Source organism: Melospiza georgiana, chromosome 22 (genome assembly GCF_028018845.1).
Source record: "Melospiza georgiana isolate bMelGeo1 chromosome 22, bMelGeo1.pri, whole genome shotgun sequence".
NCBI classification, from domain to species: Eukaryota; Metazoa; Chordata; class Aves; order Passeriformes; family Passerellidae; genus Melospiza; species Melospiza georgiana.
Window position 1 is genome coordinate 2,806,985 of NC_080451.1, and position 23,245 is coordinate 2,830,229.

At 47.0% G+C, this 23,245-nt stretch overlaps 1 pseudogene; it reads right to left on the reverse strand.

The window, feature by feature from the left end:
• Window positions 1-10,873: 10,873 nt before the first annotated feature.
• Window positions 10,874-23,245, reverse strand: part of LOC131092454 (zinc finger protein 420-like) — a 67,747-nt pseudogene continuing 55,375 nt past the window's right edge.

Here is a 23,245-nt window from a genome sequence, read left to right on the forward strand (position 1 = left end):
CCGTATCAATCAAAAAGTCCAATTCCTTTTTACCTTCCCCTAGCTCCATTTTAACCAGTGGGTCTGCTAGGGTACGGCCCACCGGTCCCCCTCATTCACTTTCTTGCTGTGTGGTGGTAGTAGTGGCCATTAGCCTTCTCTTTAACTGGGGGCATTCTTGTTTCCAGTGCCCAGTCTGTAGGCAGTATGCACATTGATCTGGCCCTACTCTAGCTGGGTGGGGTTGGAACCTCCCTCCCCCTCTCACTGGGTATCCTCTACCCCTACCCCTGGCTCCAGGTTCCGAGTAACCTGTCTTCTGAGCTGCTACTGCCACAGCCACTACTCGAGCTATCCTCCTGTCCTCCCTTTTCTTCTCCTCAACTTCTCTATTATTATATACCTTCCATGCCTCATTCAGCAAGGCCTCCCAGGTTTTTATTTTCTGGATGTTCAAGCTTTTGCAATTTCTTCCTGATGTCTGGGTTACTCTGTCCCATCATTAATCCTAACAGGTGTTGTTTCCCTTCTTCCGTTGCTGGGTCCAGGGGTGTGTATTGTCTCATGGCTGCCCTAAGTCTATCCAAAAACTCTGACGGGGTCTCATCCTTTCCCTGCCTAATGTCATATAGCATCGACCAATTGATAGCCTTAGGGATCGCATTGTGCAAGCCCATCGCTATCAGCTTTCTATACTGCACCAGTCGTCGATAGTGCTCTTCGTTGCCCAGGTCCCATTCTGGTTTACTGCTGGGGAAATTATCTTCTAGTCTCCCTGATAATACTTGAGCATGTCGTTTTCCTGTTTCCAATACGAGTTCCCTTTCTGTATCTGTCAATTCTGACAGCATCACCTCTATATCTTCCCAATCAATATCTAAATTCTTTGCCATTAATTCAAACCTCTTCGCTACTCCCTCTGGATTCCTCCTGAAGTTCCTTGCCTCATCCCTCCAATTGTTCAGATCACTCGTGGAGAACGACACCTTTACCCTAGTCCTTTCTCCTACCATTGGCATAAGTTGTCGGAGAGAAGCTATTGTATGGTTCCCTTCTTCTTTTTGCTTTGCTTCCCTCCGTGCCACAGATCTGGTATAATACGAGTGACTGGTCCCTTCCCCGGGATCTTCCTCCTGTGCCTCAATGTCTTCCCTATTCTTTCTCTTCTCTTTTCTCTTTCCCTTTCCCTGTTCTTCATCTTCACCTTCTATTTCTGTTAATTCTTTTCCTACTACTCCCCTAGCATGGTTTACACAGTCCAACCGCCTCTTGCTCTGCATCTGTCACCTTTCTTCCCGCATCTGCCAGCGCCTATCCTGTTCCTGGCTACTGTCCTCATCTTCTGTTCCCCTTCCATCTCTCTTATCCTCTATCTGAATTACTATATTCAGCTTCTGTGAGTTGTTCTCTGCCTCCCTTTCGCATGTCTCATTGTCATTCTTCTCACTATACTTCAGCTTAGAGACGTCGCCTCCTAGTGAGTTACTTTTATCCCCAGTCCTCGGTGTGCTGGTTTCTATTCTACAGGTACCTGATTTCCTAAAACCTCCATTCCTGGGTGTGCTACTATCCCCATATGAACTTAGTTCGGGCAGGCTGCGTGTCTCCCCTCGGCTCTCTGCTCCATGTGGACTGCCTTCTTCCCTCTCAACTTCTAGTCTGGGTGGGCTGTCAGCATCCCTGTAGCTCCCCGACCCCTGTGGACTATCTGGTACCTGTGGACTGCTTTCCCTCTTGTCAATCCCCGATTTTAATGGACTATCCTCCTCCCAAGTGTTGTCTAGTTTCTGAGGGCTGTGCCCAAACTTAGATTTCCACCATCGTTCCAGCTCCTTTAATGGGCTAGGATCCCCTTGTTCCTCCTTTGGCCTGGGAAGAGGCCCTTCCCATCCTGGGGCGAATGGATGGTATTCCCACAGGCTTATTTTGCTCTCCTTTCCACTATCCCTTCTTGTTAATTTAAGACACTGTTGCCCAATGCTACATGCATCACAGCAACGTTCTTTAGGCTTTGAACCTTTCTTATCTTTTTCCAGGGCTAGTACTAGGGGGTCCTGAGGTGCTACGTTTACCCCGCACTCTTTTTGCCACTCCAGTTTATTTCTTAGGGTAAAGAACATGTCAGCATACATCACTTCGTCCCATTTATTAAGTCGGCGGAGGAAAAGCATCAATTGCAAAATAGTGTTATAATTAGTTGTTCCCTCCTGCGGCCATTTCTCATTGTCATCTAACTTATACAACGGCCACCACTGTTGACAATATTTAAGGAGTGTCTTTTTACTTATGTTTCCCCCCGGGATCCCTCCCAAGTCCTTCCAGTGCTTTAGGATACATCCTAAGGGGGTTTTCATATTTATGTCCTTACTCTGTTGGCCTCCCATTGCTATTCCCTGTGTCTGTCTAACCAGATCAGTCTCTTTCTCGCATGTGTTGTTTACTAATTTATTTTAACACTTCATACACACAATCTCCAATCGCTTTGTCCTTTCCGACCTGGCTTCTTGTGAAGAACAGGAAATGCGGAGTGGGACTCCCTCTCGCTTCGCAGCGATGCTGCGTCTCATTCACTCTCACTCATACCCACACCTTTATGAAATAGTTCCTACCTTATAGTCTATATCAGAACGGACTGTTTTACCAGGTTTGGTCACGAGAGGTCGCCTACAGACTGCGAGATACCGGTTTGCCAGACTCATGCAATCACAACTGTAGACAGTATAACAATTGCAGGGGGTGACAAATTTCTTCCTGGACGTCTATCAACTTATTCTCTTCTAAAAGATTACAGAAAGAGCTACAAGATGTTTCCTGTAAGATTTTGCAACAGACACATAGAACAGTCACGAAAAGATCACCGGCTGACAGACCCCTCAGAGAGCAATCCACAGTGTTATAACACAGTGCACAATGTTTAAAACAGTTCCCACACAGTAAAAACAGATCGAAGATACCAAGATAAACAAATACTCCCTCCAGCAGGACTTTAACCTGCGTGTTCTCTTAATCAATTTTTTTTTTTTTTTTCCACAAAACTAATGCTGGGATTTTAACCCTAGCAAACCAATGCTAGGACTTCAACCCAGCTGGGATTCTTTACTGGGGCGTCCCCCAGCTTTCCCTTCGGGCGGTCACGTCTGACCCCCATTTCCCAATAAAGCGCTTTATTCCAAAACCAATTAAGAATCGAAATACCTCTTAATTGGAGAGGAGATGCAGGGTACTCTTCGTCCACCGAAAGCACTGGTCCGGGGGGGAGTCTCTTCTGACAAAAATTAGTCAGGGGCGCCGGAGGGTCCCGACCCCGGACTCAGCTCGGGGAGGACCCCTCAAGGCCTGGATATCCTGTCTGGGCCCATCTGGGTCGCCAGAAAATGATGCCGAATTTTGCCCCAAAAGGCGAGAATAACTGCTTAAGAGACTCAGTCTAAGTCAGATAAGCAGGAGATATTTTATTGCGACGCGTCGGAGAAATCACAAAATGGATTTCTGAGCTATGCACAGCAAAAGCGGGTTTTTATAAATTTTAAACAAGGATAACATCATTTATTACATGCATATTCATAGGCAGGCAGGGTCTTCCGGGAATTCCTGGTCTTCCCTGGCTAATTTTTAAGCTTTTCCTAATTTGGACTTTTTCCTGTTATCTTTGGCATGTTTTTCCATGGCTTGGCTGAAGTTACTGTTGTACTTGGCTTGATCCTAGCGGCTTGGCAGGTCACTTTAACTTATTGGCTTCCACTTCTGTTTCTTCAAATACTCTAATTCCAAAGTTTCTTCTGTGAGTGTATTTTAGATTACCTTATCCAAATATTGTGAGTGTGTTTTACATTGCCTTATCTAAATATCTGATCAAAGTTCTTCCTGAAAGTGTATTTTAGGTTATTTATTAACTGCTGCGATTCCCTTGATATATTTTTGAGTGTCTTTTAATTCTTTTATTTTTCAGAAGCTATTAGCCATTATAATAAATGGCTTCATTCCAATGGGACGAATCGCAAAAGGACTCTTTGATAATCATAGAGTGGATTTTCCTACCACACAGGCCCGCAAAAACAATTCTCACAGATTTGGAGATGGCAGCACAAATCATCATAAAGGCGAGAACAAGGTTGCTGACAATGGCAGGAAGAGAATTCTCAGTCATCAGACTACCTTTGAAGCGAGGCTATTTCGATTGGGCAATGCAACAATTGAAAGACCTGTTAATCGCGTTGTTAGCGTTCCCAGGAACTTACACAGTCCACTTTCCACAGCATAGAATACTGCAATCGCAAATATGCTACAGAGGAAAACCAAGAATAAGTGAAGAACCTTTGGATGGGATCACAGTGTTCACAGATGGCTCAGGAAAGACACACAAGTCAGTGATCACGTGGAGAGACTCAACGACAGGGGATTGGGAATCTGACGTGAGGATGGTTCAGGGCTCTCCACAAATTGTGGAGTTGGCAGCCGTTGTCCGAGCATTTCAGTTGTTCGAACAACCTCTCAATCTGGTGACAGATTCCGCATATGTTGCGGGTGTGGTGAAGAGATTGGAGGGTTCGCTCTTGAAAGAAGTCAGTAATGAGGTTTTATACTCATATCTGACAAGCTTGAAAATACTGCTAGAGAGCAGGGAAAGAAAGTATTTTATCACACACATCAGAGCGCACACAACACTTCCGGGATTTTTAGCGGAAGGGAATGCTCTGTCGGACAGGTTGACAATGACCATTTCGCAAACACTGCCGGACATTTTTGAGCAGGCAAGATTAAGTCACGCATTCTTTCATCAGAATGCGCAAGCGCTGATGGAGTCCTTTTGTCTCACAAAGAGTCAGGCGAGGGAGATCATTAGTGCTTGTCCAGACTGTCAGCTTGTGCAGCCACCTTCTTCTACTGGAGCCATCAATCCACGGGGGCTGCAAAGTCTTCAGTTGTGGCAACCTGATGTCACGAAATATCCATCTTTTGGGAGGCTCAAAAATGTTCATGTTTCTGTAGATACATTCTCAGGTGCAGTCTTTGCTTCAGCACATGCAGGGGAAACAGCAGACCATGCTTGTCAACATTTTCTGCAAGCATTCGCAACATTAGGTGTGCCTCAGGAGATAAAAACAGGTAATGGACCAACGTATACAGGCAGGGTGCTTGACAGATTCCTGAAAAGATGGGGTGTCAGACACACGTTTGGTATTCCACATTCGCCCACAGGTCAGGCGATCATTGAAAGAACACATCACACCCTGAAATCCCTTCTGGACAGGTAGAGAAGGGGTGAGCCAGAGGCAACACCTCACATGAAATTAAATAAGGCACTGTATGTGTTGAATTTCCTAAATAGCTCATCCTCAGAACCTAATCCACCAATCATGAGACATTTTCTAAACAGCACACAGGCAAAGCTAAGGGAAAATCCTTTAGTTTTGATCAGAAACCCAGAGAGAGGACAAATACAAATAGAGGGTCCTTTCAAACTAATATCTTGGGGCAAGGGTTTCGCTTGTATCTCCACAGATTGAGGTCTGAAGTGGGTGTCGTCGCGGCACGTGAAGCCATTCCGAACGCGAGAACACGAGAACGCTGATCCAAGAAACAAAGAGACGAGTACTCAGACAGGAGTCGAGACTCAGATTGGAAAGAGCGATTCAGAAGAGAAATAAAAAGAAACTAAGGACCTTGGGGATTTTCACATAAAAGGGAAGTAATGAGTTTCATGATGCTTATGTGCATCATTCTTTCATTCATTGCAGTAAGCAATGGAGGAAATTTACCTGTTAGTCAACCAAAACAAAATGTATGGGAGACTTTAGCTCAGGCAGCGAATTTAGATAGTATTTGCCTGACACATTCGAGGCCAGGAAAACCATTTTCAGCATGCATGGTTGGATTGCCAGTGGACGAATGGCCAGTTCCAGGGCACTCTGCAGTTAACATTTCGCAGGTCATTAAAGATCCTGTGAAAGAGTGGTGTGCTTGGACACATCTACTTCCTGTGGCTTCTACAGAACCTCAGGAATTGGAGATTTTTGGGTCCATGACAATGGAACTCTGCATGCAGTTTGAAGCTCCGAAAGTCACAAAGGTGAAAACTATCGATTTGACTCCCAATCATGAATTCTAAAAGAATGCATCAGCATGGTGTAAATATACAGAGAAAACTGCCAAAGGATCGGTCCAAGTCCCAGTGCAATTGCCACGGGGTTTGTTCTTAATTTGCGGAGACAGAATTTGGCACGGCATTCCTGCTAATGCCATGGAGGGTCCATGCAGCATTGGGGAAATTTCAATGCTATCGCCTGATTTGAACATGTTAAGGGAGAGAAAAGGCAAAGAGAAAAGATCAATACAACATTATGCGACAGATTGCAATGATGAAATATTTTCTTGGGACAAGGCAGCGAGAATTGCTACAGCAATCTTCTTGCCTCAAACAGCATCAGGGGTAGCCTTGACTCAAGTCAACCGCATGGGTTGTTGGTTGAGCAAACATGTACGGTCTGTGTCTGTCGCATTGGATGACATGTTAAAAGACATCAGTGGTGTAAGACAGGCGACCCTTCAAAACAGAGCGGTGATCGATTATCTATTGCTCGCTCATGGACATGGGTGTGAAGAGTTTGAAGGGATGTGCTGCATGAATCTCTCAGATCATTCAAGGTCAATTCATGAAAGTATTAAAAATATAAAGGACAGCATAAATAAGCTTGGCGAGATCACAGGATCATGGATCGATCAGCTGGTAGAATTCTTTGACATCTCTCCCATTTGGAGAGGAATTTTAAGGGTAGGGTTCTATGTTTTAATAGATCTCCTAGTCCTCATACTTGTCGTCGCATGCATATTTGCATGTTTAAAACGTGCCATGAATCAGATAGCAAAAGAGGTCTTCTTGGTGAAAACAGAAGGGGGAGATGTGGGATCTCAGCACCTCAGGACTGAGGTGCAGAGTGACTGAGACCACCCTTGGGGGGCTCGGGAGTCCTGGAATGTTGCCAGAAGTGTCTGGTGGCTGGACTTTGATCCTACACAGGAGACGACACCTGTATGAGGATAGGAGGATTTCACTGGGTGAATGGTGAAGGGATAAGTTAATTAGAGTGAAACACAGGGTTTAAGATTTCTGTACAGGGGGGTCTAAAGAAGTAAGATGGAGGAATTTGGGCGTGTCCTGTCCTTCTTCTTCTTCTTCTTCTTGCCTCCATCTTCTGTGGTGATGTTGGCACTTTGGGATTGGTTATTACTAAAAGTGCACTGGTTAATAAGGGTAAAAGGTATTGGGGAAAAATGATAAATATTGTATACGTAACTTCGAGTATAAAGATAGGTGACCGCCCCGGGGGCTCTCAGTGTGCTCATGGCTGGCTGCTGTGCAGACCTCTGTCGGGCCAAGAGAAAATCTTTTAGATAAACAATTAATAAACACCGAGACCGAGAAAAGATCTGAAGTCTCTTCTCGTCCTTTGAAGCACGGGCTGTCCAAGGCCACCCTGGGCCTTTCCAGGTCACCTAAACAGCCGAGAAACCGACAGGGGAGCAGATACATAAAATGGACTTAATGAACACACTACAACACTTGGTTCCACAGGGGGCCTGAGTTTGACAATGGTCCCTCTGATTCCATGAGGCACCAGAGTGTCACAATGGTCTCTTTGCTCCCATGAGGTTCCATAGTGCCACCGTGGTGTCCTTGGATCTGCATGGTCACAATGGCCCCTTGGTTCCATGAGTTTCTGGACTCTCAGGAATGGTTTGTTTGCTCCAGAGGGGCCTTGATATGTCACAAGGGCTCCATGGCTTTGTGGGTTTGTGTCTCACCCACACTGGAACCCCAGCAGTTGGTAGCCATGTGCATTTCTTTCCATAGAGCTTCTGTCCTCCTGTCTGTCTTCTCCTTCTAATGCTCTTGATACGGAATATTTTTTGATACCTCAACAACTGAAGTGTTTAAATGTTTCCAGATGTAATGGGCTGAGTTAATCAAGTTACTGCTATTGTGTTTTATGTTGAATTGGATGTTTTATTATATCTTTTCCCAAAGTTTCTTGAGTTTTTGTACTTTGCCCGTGAAATTTTGTGTCATTTTGACCTCTTGAGAATATATGGCTGGTGTTTCTCCTGTGCACCAAACTTCAGTAAAGGAACCCTTGGTTACTCTGAGAAATGACTGCTGACTTTCAAAATTTTAAAAGGTTTATTCAACCTTAACAAAAATGACAACAAAAGGACTAAGTAAGGAAGAACAGGCCTGGGAGCTTCCCTCATGGCTGCCTACCACATGCCTGCCTCATCCTCAAGATGGACGCTTTACCTTTTATACCACAGGGAATTGCATCAGCCAACCCTGGCCCCCCCCACAGTCTGTCACTCAACTCTTCTTTGCTGTTTATTGGTGGAGTCCACTTTCCTGCAGCTTGATTGGAGGGTCAGGTGCTGTCATGCCATGCCCCCTCCCCTAGGAACAAGTTTTTGTACTCACCTTCTTTCTGCCTGTCTTGGATGGCTCAGGCTCTCTGATGGTAACAATAGGGGGGAAAGGGGACTGTGGGGAGAACAGAGGACATCTAAACAACAGACTTCAATAGCATAATCACACATCGATAAAGCTTCTCTTAATATTCACACAGTATTCATCCCTTAATTGCGAGAGCCAATTGTCTCATTTGCCATCTATAAAACAAAAGGACCTAAAATCACCATTAAAAGGCTTGGTTCAACCTAAAATTACCCAAAGAGGCCTAAAATCAGCCAAAGGCATCTAAAATCCACCTTAAACCTGCCCAGTTTATCCTAAAATCACCCAAACAGGCCCAAACCCCACCCAAATGAGCTTATAACATCCAAAGGGATCTAAAATCACCCTAAAACCCACCAGATTTGTCCTAAAATCACCCTATTGGACACAAATTCTCCAGGTCTGAGACCAAACGCAGCCTCAGAACCAGCACCAGCAGCAAGACTGAGACCGTCACTGGAACTGGGACTGGCAGCGCTACAGGACCGGCACCAGTACTAGGACCGAGACCCAGACCAGAACCAGCACCAAAACTGGCACTGGGACCAAGACTGACACTGGAACTGGCACCAGGAGCACTTTGGAAATGGGACTGGCACGGGCAGCGCTCCAAGACTGGGATCAGAACCGAGACTGGAACCCAGCACCCACAACGGGACTGCTCTGGGACCGGGACCAGGACCGAGACCGGGAGCCCTACAGAACTAAGACCGAGACCGTCACTGAAACCAGCACCGAGACTGGCAGCCCTCTGGGACTGGGACCGAGACTGAGATTGGCACTGGGAGCACTCCGGGACCAAGACTGGCACCAGTAGCAGCACTGGGTCCAGAACTGCTCTGACACTGAGACTGAGACTAGGACCGGCACCGCTCCGCGATTCAGATTGACACGAAAACCAGAATCAGCACCGGGAGTGCTCTGGGACTGAGACAGAGACCGAGGCTGGCACTGGGACCGGGATCAGCGCTGGGATCACTCTGGGACCAGCACCAGGATCAGAAACGGGACAGGAAATGGGATTGGAAATGGGATTGGCACTGGGATCCCTCTTGAACATCTGTGTTCATTCCAGGGAGCTTTGGCTGCGCCCCCGGGTAGGATGGAGAGAGACCCCTGGGCAGGGCGGGACCCCCTCGGTTCACATTGACTCGGTGCAGCCATCCCGGTCCATATGGTCCAGTTTGTATGATCCCAGTCTCTGCTCCTAATCCATATGGTCCCAGCCTGTGAAATCCTGGTCCACGTGATCCCAGTGTGTACAATCCCAACCCATACAACCCAAGTCTGCATGACCCCAGTCTGTATGGTCCTGATGCATATGATCCCAATTTGTATGATCCCAGTCTGTATGGTCCTGATCCATATGGTCCGAGTCTGTGCAGTCCCAGTCTGTGGGATCCCAGTCCACATGATCCCAGTCTGTATGGTCCTGCACAGCACACACTCCAAGGGTCTGGAATTCCAGTTCCCAGCCGGGAAAAGATGTTCCTGCCCTTGAAGGCAAAACTCTTAAGAAGGGGCCAAAAGCCAAGTGCTGCCAGCCTTCAGAACTTCACCCATGGCTGTTGTAGCTCCTGCAATGGGAATTAAATCTGGGCAGGGTCTTTGGTGGGAGCTGCACTGGCACAAGGGAGACACTGAGAGAGAAACAGAGTGGGCAAAGGGAGGCAGGAGAGAAAGGAGGACACAAACACAATCAGCTGAGAAGGTGGCACTCTGCAAACAGAACTGGAACTGACTGAAAATGAATGGGACAGGAATCAGTAACCCTGAAAGTTTTATTTACTATCAAATATATCCCACCCAGCCAGCCCCACACAATCACCACCCCACCACTCCAAATTGGGATCCCACTTCTCCCAATCTTCTTCCAACCCCATCTCACCCTGGCGGCTGTGAAATAAGTGAGTCTGGCGTGGGACTGAGTTTTTTTGAGGTGGCAACAAGGCATTTTGATGTGGGATTGAGTGCGTATGAATTAAAATTCAGTTGTTGTCAGTGGGATTCAGTTGTTTTGAGGTGACCCTCTTGGCTTTTGGAGTGCAAAGAGATGAAAACACTGTGCAAAGTCCCCCCAGAACCCACAAATCTTCCAGAATATTGTCTCCAAACCATCAATTCCCCCTCAAAATCCTCTGAAATTGTGGGACTATAGACATCTTTCATCAATTTATTTCATATAACCCTGCTTTTGCTGTTTTTAAGGGATGAAGATAAATCACAAAAAATTGAGGCCAAACCAAAAGGAGAAGCAGCCAGGTGTGTTCCCAACATGGATCACAGGGAATGTGAGTGACCAGGACTGCGCCCAAAGTGCCTCCTCCAGTGGGGGATGGAGCTGAAGCAGCGCACGAAGCTCTTCCCACACTCAGGGCACTCGCAGGGCTTCCCTTACCGGTGCCTCCGTTGGTGTCGGATCAAGGTAGAGCTCCTGGAGAAGCTCTTCCCACACTGGGGACACTCGTACTGCCTCTCCCCAGTGTGGATGCACCAGTGCCTGATGAGGTGGGAGTTCTGCCTGAATCCCTTCCCGCAGTCGGGGCAGCGGAAGGGCCTCTCCTCTCTGTGAATCCAATAGTGCCGGAGGAGATGGGAGCTGGTTGAAATCTCTTCCTGCATTTATCACACTTGTAGGGCCTCTCCCCAGTGTGGATCTTTTGGTGGATGATCAGGTGGGAATGCTGCCCAAAGCTCTTTCCACGCTCCCGATGCTCGTAGGGCTGTTCCCCAATGTGGGTCCTCTGGTGCTGGATAAGGTTGCAGCTCCTAATATTGAGATCATACTGGGATCATACTGGGAGTGAGTACAAGCCTGCGGGGGGCAATTGAGACCATGTTAGGGGCAAATGGGATATACTGGGATTGACTGGGATGGTGCTGAGTGTGAATGAGAGCAGCTGGGAACATCTGGGAACATGCTCGGAGCTAGCGGGAGCAACTGGGAGTGATTGAGTACATGTTGGGGGTGATTGGAAACTGCTGGACTTATACTGGGATGAACTGAGATCATGCTGGAGGTGACTGGGATCATACTGGCACTGAGTGCCCCTACACTTAGGCGGACTGGGAGTGCTTGGGAGCAAATGGGATCATGCTGGAAGGAAGTGGAAAGACGCTGGAGGGAACTGGGCTACACTGGGAGATACTGGAAGTGACAGGAATAAATGTGAGGGGGAAAGAAAACAACTGGAACCATGTGGAGCACAACTGGTTCATACTGGCAGGGACTGGGAGCACACTGGGATCATCTTTTGGTCATACTGGGAGGGACTGGACTAATACTGGGAGTGTCTGAGAGTGACTGGGAAACACACCCTGCACATCATCCCCCATACTGGGCCTGACTGGGAGCAACTGGGAGCACGCTGGCAGCAAATGGCGTCAAACTGGGTCTGACTGGGCTGATCTAGAAATGAACTGGAACCACGCTGGAGGCAGCTGGAACCATACTGGGAGAGATTGGAAGCAACTGGGATTATACTGGGACCACACTGGGAGGGCTGGCATGTGACTGGGATCAAACTGGAGCTTACTGGGATCATACTGGGGTTGAAAGGAAGTGACTGGGATCACACTTTGGGCTACTGGGAGCAGCTGAGAGAAACTAGGATGATGCTGCAAGCAAACTGGAGGAACTGGGAAGGACTGGATGCCTGCTGGAGGCAACTGGGATATACTGGGCATTACTGGGGGATCATACTGGCAGAACTGACACCGTACTGGGGCTGCTGGCAGTGCCTGGAAATGACTACAGACATGCTGGGGGCAACTGGGATATACTGGGAGTGTCTCTAACCATACTGGGGGGGGACTGGAATCACGCTGGGAACAACTGGGACCACACTGGGGGCAACTGGGAGCGAGTGGGACCATGCTGGGAGGGACTGGGATCATATGGGGAGTGACTGGGACTAGAGCAGGGGCAACTGGGTCCAACTAGGACCATACTGGGAGTGTCTGTAGCCATAGGGGAGTGATGGAAGCCCACTGGGAACAGCTGGGCCTGATTGGGAGCAACTGGGATCACACTGGGGGCACTGGCATCAGACTGGGAGTGACTGGGAGCAACTGGGATTAGACTGCAAGTGATTGGGATCATACTGGGAGCAGAGTGGGTTTGATTGGACCCTGACTGGGGGTTACTGGGAGCTACTGGACCCATGTTGGGAGCCAACTGGGGTCATAATTAGAGCAACTGGGAGCAACTGGAAGACAACTGGGGGCAAGTGAGCCACACTTGAGGTAACTGGGAGTGCCTACAATGACTATGAGAATATTCAGGGCAACTGGGATATACTGGGAGGCCATATGGGTGTGGGGCTGGGACTAGACTGGGAGTGACTGGGAATGTGCTGGAAGAAACTGGGGACACGCTGGGGGCAAGTGGGAGTGACTGGGGCCCTGCTGGGAGAGACTGGGATCATACTGGGAGTGCCTAGGACTATGCTGCGGACAACTGGGAGAACTGGTTCAGCCGTCCTGGTCTGGATGGTCCCAGTCCATATTTGATCCCACTCCCTCCTTGATCCCAGTCCATATTTAATCCAAGTCCATTTGAACAAAGTCCATACTTGATCCCAGTCCATATTTAATCCCAGTCCCTATTTGATCCCAGTCAATACTTGATCCCAGTCCCTATTTGATCCCAATCCTTATCTAACCGCAGTCTCTATTTGGTCCCAGTCCACAGTTGATCCCAGTCCATATTTGCCCCCAGTCAATATTTAATCCCAGTCCATAGTTGATCTTAGTCCATATTTGATCCCAGTCCATATTTGATAACAGCCTAAATTATCCCAGTCCATATTTGATCCCAGTCTAAATTATCCCAGTCCAGTTTATCCCAGTCTGTAGGGATCCATTTGATCCCAGTCCATATTTAATCTCAGTCCTTAGTTTATCCTCGTCCATATTTGATCCCAGTCCATAAGATCTCAGTCCATATTTGATCCTAGGCCATATTTGATCCCAGTCCAAAGTTTATCCCAGTCCTGTTTTGATCCCAGTCCAGTTTATCCCAGTCCATAGTTGATCTTAGTCAGTATTTGATCCCAGTCCATTTTTTATCCCAAATCATATTTGATCCCAGCCTGTATTTGATCCCAGTCTATATAATCTCAATCCAGTTTATCCCACTCTGTAGGATCCCAGTCAATAGTTGATCCCAATCCATATTTAATCCCAGTCCATATTTGACTCTGGTCTATGTAATCTCAGTCCAGTTTATCCCAGTCAGGATGATCCCAGTCCATATTTGATCTGAGTCCATAGTTAATCCCAGTCCAAATTTGATCCCAGTCCAAAGTTGATCCTAGTCTAAATAATCTCAGTCCTGTTTATCCCAGTCTGTACAATCCCAGTCCATATTTGATTCCAGTCCCTATTTGGCCCCAGTCCATATGTGATCCCAATCCATATTTAATCCCAGTCCATATTTGATCCCAGTCTATATAATCTCAGTCCAGTTCATCCCAGTCAGAATGATTTCAGTCTATATTTGGTTCCAGTCTGTATTTACTCCCAATCCATATTTGACCCCAGTCCATGTAATCTCAGTTCAGTTTATCTCAGTCCATGGGATCCCAGTCCATATTTGATCCCAGTCATTATTTGGTCCCAGTATATATTTGATCCCAGTCCAGTTTATCCCAGTCTGAAGAATCCCAGTCTGAAGGATCCCAGTCCCTAGTTGATCCCAATCCATATTTAATCCCAGTCCATATTTGATCCTAGTTCTATATTTGATCGCAGTCCAAATGCCTCCATTCCACATTCGATCCCAGTCCATATTTGATCCCAGTCCAGTTTATCCCAGTCTGTAGGAACCCAGTCCATATTTGATCCCAGTCTATATAATCTCAGTCCATTTTATCCCAGTCAGCATGATCAAAGTCCATATTTGATCTGAGTCCATATTTGACACCAGTCCCTATTTAATCCCATTCCATATTTGATCCCAATCTATATTTAATTCCAGTCCCTATTTCATCCTAGTTCCATATTTGATTCCAGTCCAAATGACACCAGTCCATATTTGATCCCAGTCCATATTTGATCCCAGTCGGTATTTATTTCCAGTCGCTAATTGATCCCAGTCCATATTTGATCCCAGTCCGTATTGCCCTGCACACATTCCAAAAGTCTGGAACTCCAGCTCCCAGACAGGAAAAGATTTTCCTGCGCTTGAAGGCAAATGGAGCAAAATCCTACAGAGAAATTTCCCTGCCAGCCTTCAGAACTTCAGCTCCTGGGACTGGGAATTAAAATAATAATTGGGAAATAAAATAATAAATAATCAAGGGAGGGTCTGTGGGGACAGAGGAGTCAATTAAATCAGGGCAGGGTCAATTAAATCAGAGGAGGGTCTCTGGTGGTCCCTGGGTCAAGGGAGACACTGAGAGAGAAACAGAGCAGGCAAAGAGAGGCAGGAGAGAGCAGGGGACACAAACAAAATCAGCTGAGCAGGCGGCACTCTGCAAAGAGAACTGCAATGGACTGAACTTGAACGGGAGAGAAATCAGTAAGTCTGAGTGTTTTATTTGCTATCAAATACATACCCAGCTCCACACAATCCCCATCACCACTCTAATGGAGATCCCACTACTCTAAATTATCTCCCAAAGCCATCTCAGCCTGCTGGGTGTGGAATCAAGTGAATTTGGTGTGGGATTGAGATTTTTGAGGTGGGTTTGAGCCTTTTGGGGTAAAATGGAGCTGTTTTCACTGGGATTTGAGTGGTTTTGAGGTGACAGATCCATCTCTCTTGGCTTTTGGAGTGCAAAGAGATGGAGAATAGAAAAAAATTAAGGTGAAATTAAAAGTAGAAGCAGCCAGGTGTATTCCTAGCATGGATCACATGGAATGTGAGTGACCAGGGCTGTGCCCAAAGTGCCTCCTCCAGTGAGGGATGGAAGCATGAAGCTCTTCCTGCACTCGAGGCACTCGCAGGGCTTCCCTTACTGGTGGCTCCATTGGTGTTGGGTCAAGTGAGAGCTCCTGGAGAAGCTCTTCCCACACTGGGGACACTCGTAGGGCCTCTCCCCAGTGTGGATGCACTGGTGGCTGATGAGGTGGGAGTTCTGCCTGAATCCCTTCCCACAGTCAGGGCATTGGAAGGGCCTCTCTTCTGTGTGACTCTAATAGTGCCGGAGGAGATGGGAGCTGGTCTGAAACCCCTTCCTACACTTGGAACACTTGTAGGGCCTCTCCCCAGTGTGTGTCATCTGGTGCGAGATCAGATGGGAGCCCCGGCTGAAGCTTTGTCCACACTCCCCACACTCATACGGCCTCTCCGCAGTGTGGATCTTTTGGTGCACGATCAGGGTGGACTGTCGCCCTGGTTTTCTAGGATTTTCTAAGCCTTCTGATGTTGACATTCTTGTAGTGAACTTTCCCACACACTTTTTCTGTAAACAACTCATTGTTTTTCATTCCTTTTGGAGGAGGAGAGATTTGATGGACTGTCGGTTTGACCTGTGGCATTGCAGAGGTGTCACAGTCACCTTCCAATCCACTGTCACCCTTGTAAAACTATAAATAGTGGAGTCAGAGAATAAAACTTCCCTTTTTCCTTTCACCTGAAAGCGGTGTGTGCCTGTGTCCTTTCGTGTCGGTCGGCGACATCTGGTGACCGCCGAAGTGTATTGCAGCCTAGGCTGAGATACGAACAGCGAGTTGCAGTGAGAATTCCCCCCCCTCCTTTTGGTGCTTTGCCTGTTGTTCTTGGGGCAATGAAAACCTCTGTGGTTTTCCAGGATGATTCCCTCAGTTTGGATCTCTGGAGGGAGGTCCTGCAGTTGAAACAGGTATGTGTTTTGATATAAACAGGGCCAGGAGACTTCTCCTTTTTAATGCCTTTATTAAAAGTGATCAGCTCATGATTGGGCGGCTCGACGGGTCTGCAGCATCCGTCGTCTCTCCCAGGGCGACTCAGAGGAGGAGGATATGCGCAGCTCTGTCCACTAGGGGCAGAGCTGGGGGAAATCCAGTCCTCGTGGGAGCCTTTAGGGCGTGATGTCCCCATCAGATGGTACCCCTCCCACTCTGTCGGCTTGGTCTCACCGCCGGGGTCAACTCCCATGGTCAGGGCGAGAGGGTCTGAAGGTGTTCCGCGTCTCTGCAGGCTCAGCACTCGGTTCCTCACGTCCAGACATCACTCCAGTCTCTCAAATCTTAGGTGGCTCGTTGTTTTTGGGGTTTCTCCATGAGTTTGGAGATGGGGGTCCCACAAAGCATTCTGGTCTTGGGAGTCACTTTGCATAACCCCCCCCCCCCCACCTTCTCAGGTGTCTTCCTTATTCTGAGAAAGGTAAAACTTAGCCTTGGGCAAGGTCCCCACCCAGGAGAAGGGCCATTACCTCGCCCCAGCCAGGGCTTTTACTAATACAAAAACAACCATTAACGACAACGACCCGTGATTACAATAACAAAGGCAGCAGCCCAGCAGTAGTGGTAACTTTTTCTCACAGAAAAAAATAGTAACCGAATTTTTGTTCATAACAGTCCCCCCTCTTTTTCTTTGATAGAGCTTAAATTCTAAGCTCGCATCAACTCCCAATTTTTGTTTTGAATCTACTATAAATCTCTTGTGCACTTTGGTAATCACGGTTACTTAACCTTGTTACTTTCCTTGGTTTCTTCTGGTTGGTCTGCACGGCCAGTACTATTTTACTAAAACAGATAAACAAGCATAGTAAAAAGAGCAATCCTCCAAGTATACACACACTGAGAAAAACTACCTTCTCCCATACATCCTTTTTGAAAATCTTTAGGTTCTCCCACCCACTGGGATCAAGTGTAGGAGTTTGTTCTTCATTATTTACACATGCTAACCTTTTTATTTCATTTGAAATGTTCCTAATAATTGAATTCTTTATCTTTAATACTGTGTGGAGCCAGATAACTTTGTTTAACATAGATATTGGGATCCAAATTTGGCTTTTACAATTTTGGATTTTCTCAATTTCTATTTCACTGTGCCTGTTCTGTTTAATTTCTCCCAAATTATTATATATAGGAACTCCCAAACTTGATCCAGTTTCTTTGGGTAATAAGAAAATTAGTTTTAGCACTCTAGCGGTGCAGCTGCCAGACGAGATCAAATCTAGGGGTTTAAGGCTCCCCTGAAATGTGTTCTAAAAGGGGTTTATCTCTTTTCCAGTACACTCATATAAATACTTGTAAGAAACAATTTTTCTTACCATTTTCACCATTTCTTTGCTTTTCACTAGATCTGCTGAGCTTGTTTTGGCAGCATCACATTCAAAGCACAACCAGGCTTCCCCTATAGGGCACTCTCCTAGGAGTGGCTGCCTAAAAGAGGCAATATTGTATGCTCTCCAATACACTCTCTTATTTTTCTGATAAAGGACCAGTTGGGAGAGGTTAACACAATCAGGGTTAGAACTGATGTGGACTCTCGACAAGGAGCTCACTTCCTCCTCACAGAGGGGTTGGTAGCATTCATTGCACGGCTCAGCTGGGCTCCCCTGAGCACCACCAGCAATCAGAGCCATCAGCACTACCCTTCCCCAGAGTCCGGTATGGGTCATCTTGCACAGCCTGCCCACCCGGCCTTGCCTCTTGGGGAATTTTACTGAGGAAAAGCTTCCAAGCTTTTTAGAGTCCCTTCTACCCGTTTCTCTGGTTAAACCTCTCTTGGTTTGTTCCCTGCCAATTTTGGTTTCCTCTCCCAGGGGAGTGTTCTGTAGAGGATTAACCTGGAGTCTTTAGAAATAAATTGGGGAACTTAAACCAGAATTACTTATTTACATTTACAGTCTTAAACTTTTTACCAACATAGTTTACACAGAACAGTTTTGAAACCTTTTAAGCAATATTAGAACTCTGATACCAATTTTTTTCCCACACAGTTCAGTCTTTTTGACTCTTCCTTCTGGGAGTCAACTTTAAATCCTTTGGTCCTTTTACCACAGTGTACTCAGGTGATTTAGCTTGTGAAGCAGATGAATCTCGTCCAGCGTCGGGGGGTGAGAGTGGTGTAGACTCTGGTCCAATGCCAGAGGGAAAAACTGGGAGTCTGGCCCAATGCCAGAAGGAGAAAGGGGTGGAGTCTGGTCCAATGCCAGAATGCCAGAGGGAAAAAAAACCTGATGTTGAATCCTGGTCCAATGCCAGGGGGTGAGAGTGATGTGAGTCCAACCTTTTTCTTTTGGTCTGCACAGTCGAATTAGTAATGAAGAGTACCTGAAACGGGCTTTCAAACACAGGCATTAATGGTCTGCTATTTAATGATTCTATCAAAACTCAGTTTCTCTGTTAAATGTTATTGGTTAATTTCTCTTTTTTCCATAGCTTGCATGTTTCTCTCATCAACTTCTACATACTCTGTATTTTGCAAGGAGTTGTTTTTCTCAGCTAACTTAACTCCAAAAGTATTTTTATTCTCTTATATCTCTGTGTATTTAATTCACTGGTTTTCTGTTCTATTTTTCAAGATGTTATCTATTTAACTCTTGCTTCTGTTTCTTACTTTCACTTACAGCTTAAATAGTTCTTTCAACCCCTTACACTTAATTTTTTTTTCTTTTTTTTTTTTTCTTACACCATTCTTCTACACAATACACTTCCCTCTAAGGAGATGTGGTAAAACTTATAATGCACAATCTACATTACTTCTATTCTTATATGTCTATATTCATTCTCACACATTCCTTCACACCCTCAAGACACAAACTGGATCATTATTGCTAGAAAATCACTGTGGCTCCCCTCACCTTGGGGTTGGCCCACAGGTCTCAGTATCCCTGGGCCTCTTGGAAGGGCCCTGGCTCTGGTTGCCTCTGGTGCACATTCACCTGTGAGGCTGTCTGCGTGTCACTCATGCTCTTACAGCTCGGCTCCCTCACACATCTGGGGAGCACTAGTCTCATTTGCAAGTCACATACACACACACTTCCACTGCCCCCTTCCCACCTGCCCAGGAAGTTGAGGCTGACTTGGCTTGTGACTCACTCTCACACACACAACAAGACAAAAATAAGGTACCTTTTACTTTCACATCACTTATTACAAGTTTAGTTTTACTGGCCAGGCCAGTTTTTGTGGTATTGGATATCCTTTCTACCTAGCTGTTTTTGTCTAACTTCAGATGTTTTTCACTATACTATACTATACTTCTTAGTACTTTGTTGAGACAGGACTTATCTGCTCCTATATCTACTCAAAAATTCAAATTCTTCATTTAAGGGTCCCACTTCAAAGTTTACCAAGGGCTCTTCTAGATGTTACATCGGGTCCCCTATAGTGTAAAGCCCCTGACCCTCTAATCATCACCTTTCAGGATCTTCCCTAAATTATCTTGTTCCCTGGCTATTGCCGCATTGAGTCTGAGCTTTCTAAAAAACTTCCTGACGTGTCCTCGCTCTCCACAGTAATAGCAATGTCACTCTCTCAAAGGGCCTTGAGGTGTCTCCATCCCTCTTGCACCTGACAGTACTGAGCTATCCTTGCCTCCTCCTGGTGGTGGACCCGCCCACCCTGCACTTTCTCTAGCTACAGCAACCATGATCTTAGCCTTGGCCTTTGATTTTTCTTCCTCCCTCCTTAAATACACCTTCAGTGCCTCTTTTAATAACTCATTAATGTCCTTCTCTTGCCAATCTTCCATCTTTTCCAGTTTTCTCCGTATATCAGGCCAAGATTTGGTAACAAATTGGACTTTTAGTAGCATTTGACCTTCTAGGGTGTCTGGGTCTATTCTAGAGTACAACTGGAAGTTCCATCTTAGGCGGTTAAGCCAGGCAGCAGGAGCTTCATCTTTCTCTTGTGTACCCTCAAATGCCAATTGGGTATTAGTTCCTTTGGGAACTGACTCTTTGATCCCCCATATTATCAAAGACCTCTATTCCCTCATGGCCTTCCTCCCCTCCTCCTGATTAGGGTTCCAGTTGGGCTCCGTTAGTGGCAATTTCTGTTCACCTGATGGCACCTGGGGTCCTGGACTGTTACCTTTCTCCCATATTCTTATGCCAGCCACCCTTATCATCTGGACCTCTTCTGGGGAAAATAATATACTCAGGATGGAATTCATCTCCCCCCAAGTGTAGATATTTGGACCTAGAAATTGATCCACTTGGTTGGCTATGCCCACTGGGTCCTCAACTAAATGCCCCAACTCTTTCTTGAATCCTCTCACCTCAGAAGCAGTTAGGGGAGCATTCACAAAGCCAACACCTCCCGCTACTCCTCCCATAGGAACCTCTCTGAGGGGAAAGAGTCTCTCCGCCTTGGAGGTCTTGGATCTGGTGCTACAGTACGCCAATCTTCAGATGCCAAACTACTTTGTGGGTTCTCTGGGTTACCCTGAATGTTCTGCCCATCAGCAGGTGTATTTGCTGATAGCTGTTTACTGGGCGAGGAGGCATTTGTGTCCCAACTAGGAGGAGGTAAAGGGACAGCAATAGGAGGGGGAGAAGAGCCTGAGTAGATATTAAGCGGAGCTGGAGAAGAGGTGGAGAATGCAGCAGGTGGAGTAGGCGCTTGTGGTGATGCAGAAGGAACTGGAGGAGATACTGGGTACATCATAGCTGAAGCTGAAGAGGTAGAAGGAGGAGTTTGAGCAGGTGGTAATGAGATGGCAGCCGGGGGAGGAACCGGACCTGCCATTTGAGGTGCTTGAAGAAGAGGATTATAAGGTGGAGGGCCAGAAGGAGGCAAATAATCCAGGGGGTCCCATCTTTTACTAGTTCTATCATCCCCTCCTTCATTCCCCTCTTTCTTCCTCTGTACCTTACAATTTCGCACCCCTTCATCCCCAACAGCGCTCTTAAACCAGTAAGCCACATACAATAATTGCTCAGGATCAGCATCCCCTCGAGCTGTCAGATAATTATTTAATAGTTGGTACATCCACTTATCCTTTGTCCCACACCAAGGCCATCCTCCTTGCACCTCTAATTCTGGCCACGCTTCCATACAATAATGGATCATTTTCACTTTATCTAATCCCTCCGTGGCCTCTATAGAATCCCATTTTACTAACAGTTCTCCTAAGGGACTACTAGGACGTATATCTCTCAGTCTCTTGCCAGTCTTTTTACTATTACAACCTCCCATTTTTCAAGTCTCAATAAAAAATCCTGAAGGTGCCTCTACTGACCGGGAATTTCAAAAAAAACCTTCTTTGAGGAGCTCCAGCCTCCTCCACTGAACTTCAAATTTCTGCCTGATGCTCAGGACTTTATACTGAAACAACTGCCCAATCTCTTGATTGCCCAACTTCCCAGCGTCAGGTCTTACATCTATCGGGACTTGAACACATGAAGCCTCGGCCAAGAATCCGGGTCGTGCCTGACTCCCTCAGTCAGGAAAAACAACTGCCTGATTTTTTAGTTCGCCTAACCCGCCAATTTTTAGGCTTCACCGTATCAGGACTTAAAAGCAAACCGCAGCCTCCTTCGCTGGGGTTTGTGCCTGACTCCCTTTGTCAGGACTTACTTTGCCTGCAGGGCTTGTGAAACACCCGAATCCTTCTCAGGACTGACAAATCTTACTCGAATCCTTCTCGAGACTTAGAAAAGTGCCTGACCTCCCTTTGTCAGGACTTTGGGGTGCGTGCCACTCATACACAGTAATTCACTCCACACGCCCAGAGTGGGGGAGCCCTTTATTCCCCCTTGGGAGACGACTTCACTCACGCTAATTCCACACGCTTTCCCCTGTTTCTGGCCGGTTTTCTCGTGAAAAGCCGGAACCGCAGTACTGAGGGGTCCCTCTCACTTCGAAGGTCCAGCTGTCGGCCCTCGTCTCACTCACACACACATGCGCACGTCTCCCACTCCCGCCACCGGATTTCTCACCAGTCCGGTGCTCCGGTGCTCCTCTGCGTCGCTGTCCTGAGCTGGTCCCTCTTGGTCCTGGTAGCCAGCTGTCCTCTGAAGATCCAAGATGGCCAGTCCTGAATCCTCTTTTGGCGTGGCTATTCCGGACGAGAGACCCCAGCTAAAAAAAACAGGGCCAGGAGACTTCTTCTCCTTTTTAATGCCTTTATTAAAAGTGATCAGCTCAGGATTTGGCGGCTCGACGGGTCTGCAGCATCCGTTGTCTCTCCCAGGGCGACTTAGAGGAGGAGGATATGCACAGCTCTGTCCACTAGGGGCAGAGCTGGGGGAAATCCAGTCCTTGTGGGAGCCTTTAGGGCGTGGTGTCCCCCGTCAGATGGTACCCCTCCCACTCTGTCAGCTTGGTCTCACCGCCGGGGTCAACTCCCATGGTCAGGGCGAGAGGGTCTGAAGGTGTTCCGCGTCTCTGCAGGCTCAGCACTCGGTTCCTCACGTCCAGACATCACTCCAGTCTCTCAAATCTTAGGTGGCTCGTTGTTTTTGGGGTTTCTCCATGAGTTTGGAGATGGGGGTCCCACAAAGCATTCTGGTCTTGGGAGTCACTTTGCATAACCCCCCCCCCCACCTTCTCAGGTGTCTTCCTTATTCTGAGAAAGGTAAAACTTAGCCTTGGGCAAGGTCCCCACCCAGGAGAAGGGCCATTACCTCACCCCAGCCAGGGCTTTTACTAATACAAAAACAACCATTAACGACAACGACCCGTGATTACAATAACGAAGGCAGCAACCCAGCAGTAGTGGTAACTTTTTCTCACAGAAAAAAATAGTAACCGAATTTTTGTTCATAACATGTTTCCTGGGATGGTTTTGATAGATTGATTCTGTGGGCCCGAGAGAGAGGGCTTTTTTCGGATCCTGTAAAGGCTTTTAATAAGCAGGAATGGTCTCTCCTGGGAATCCAC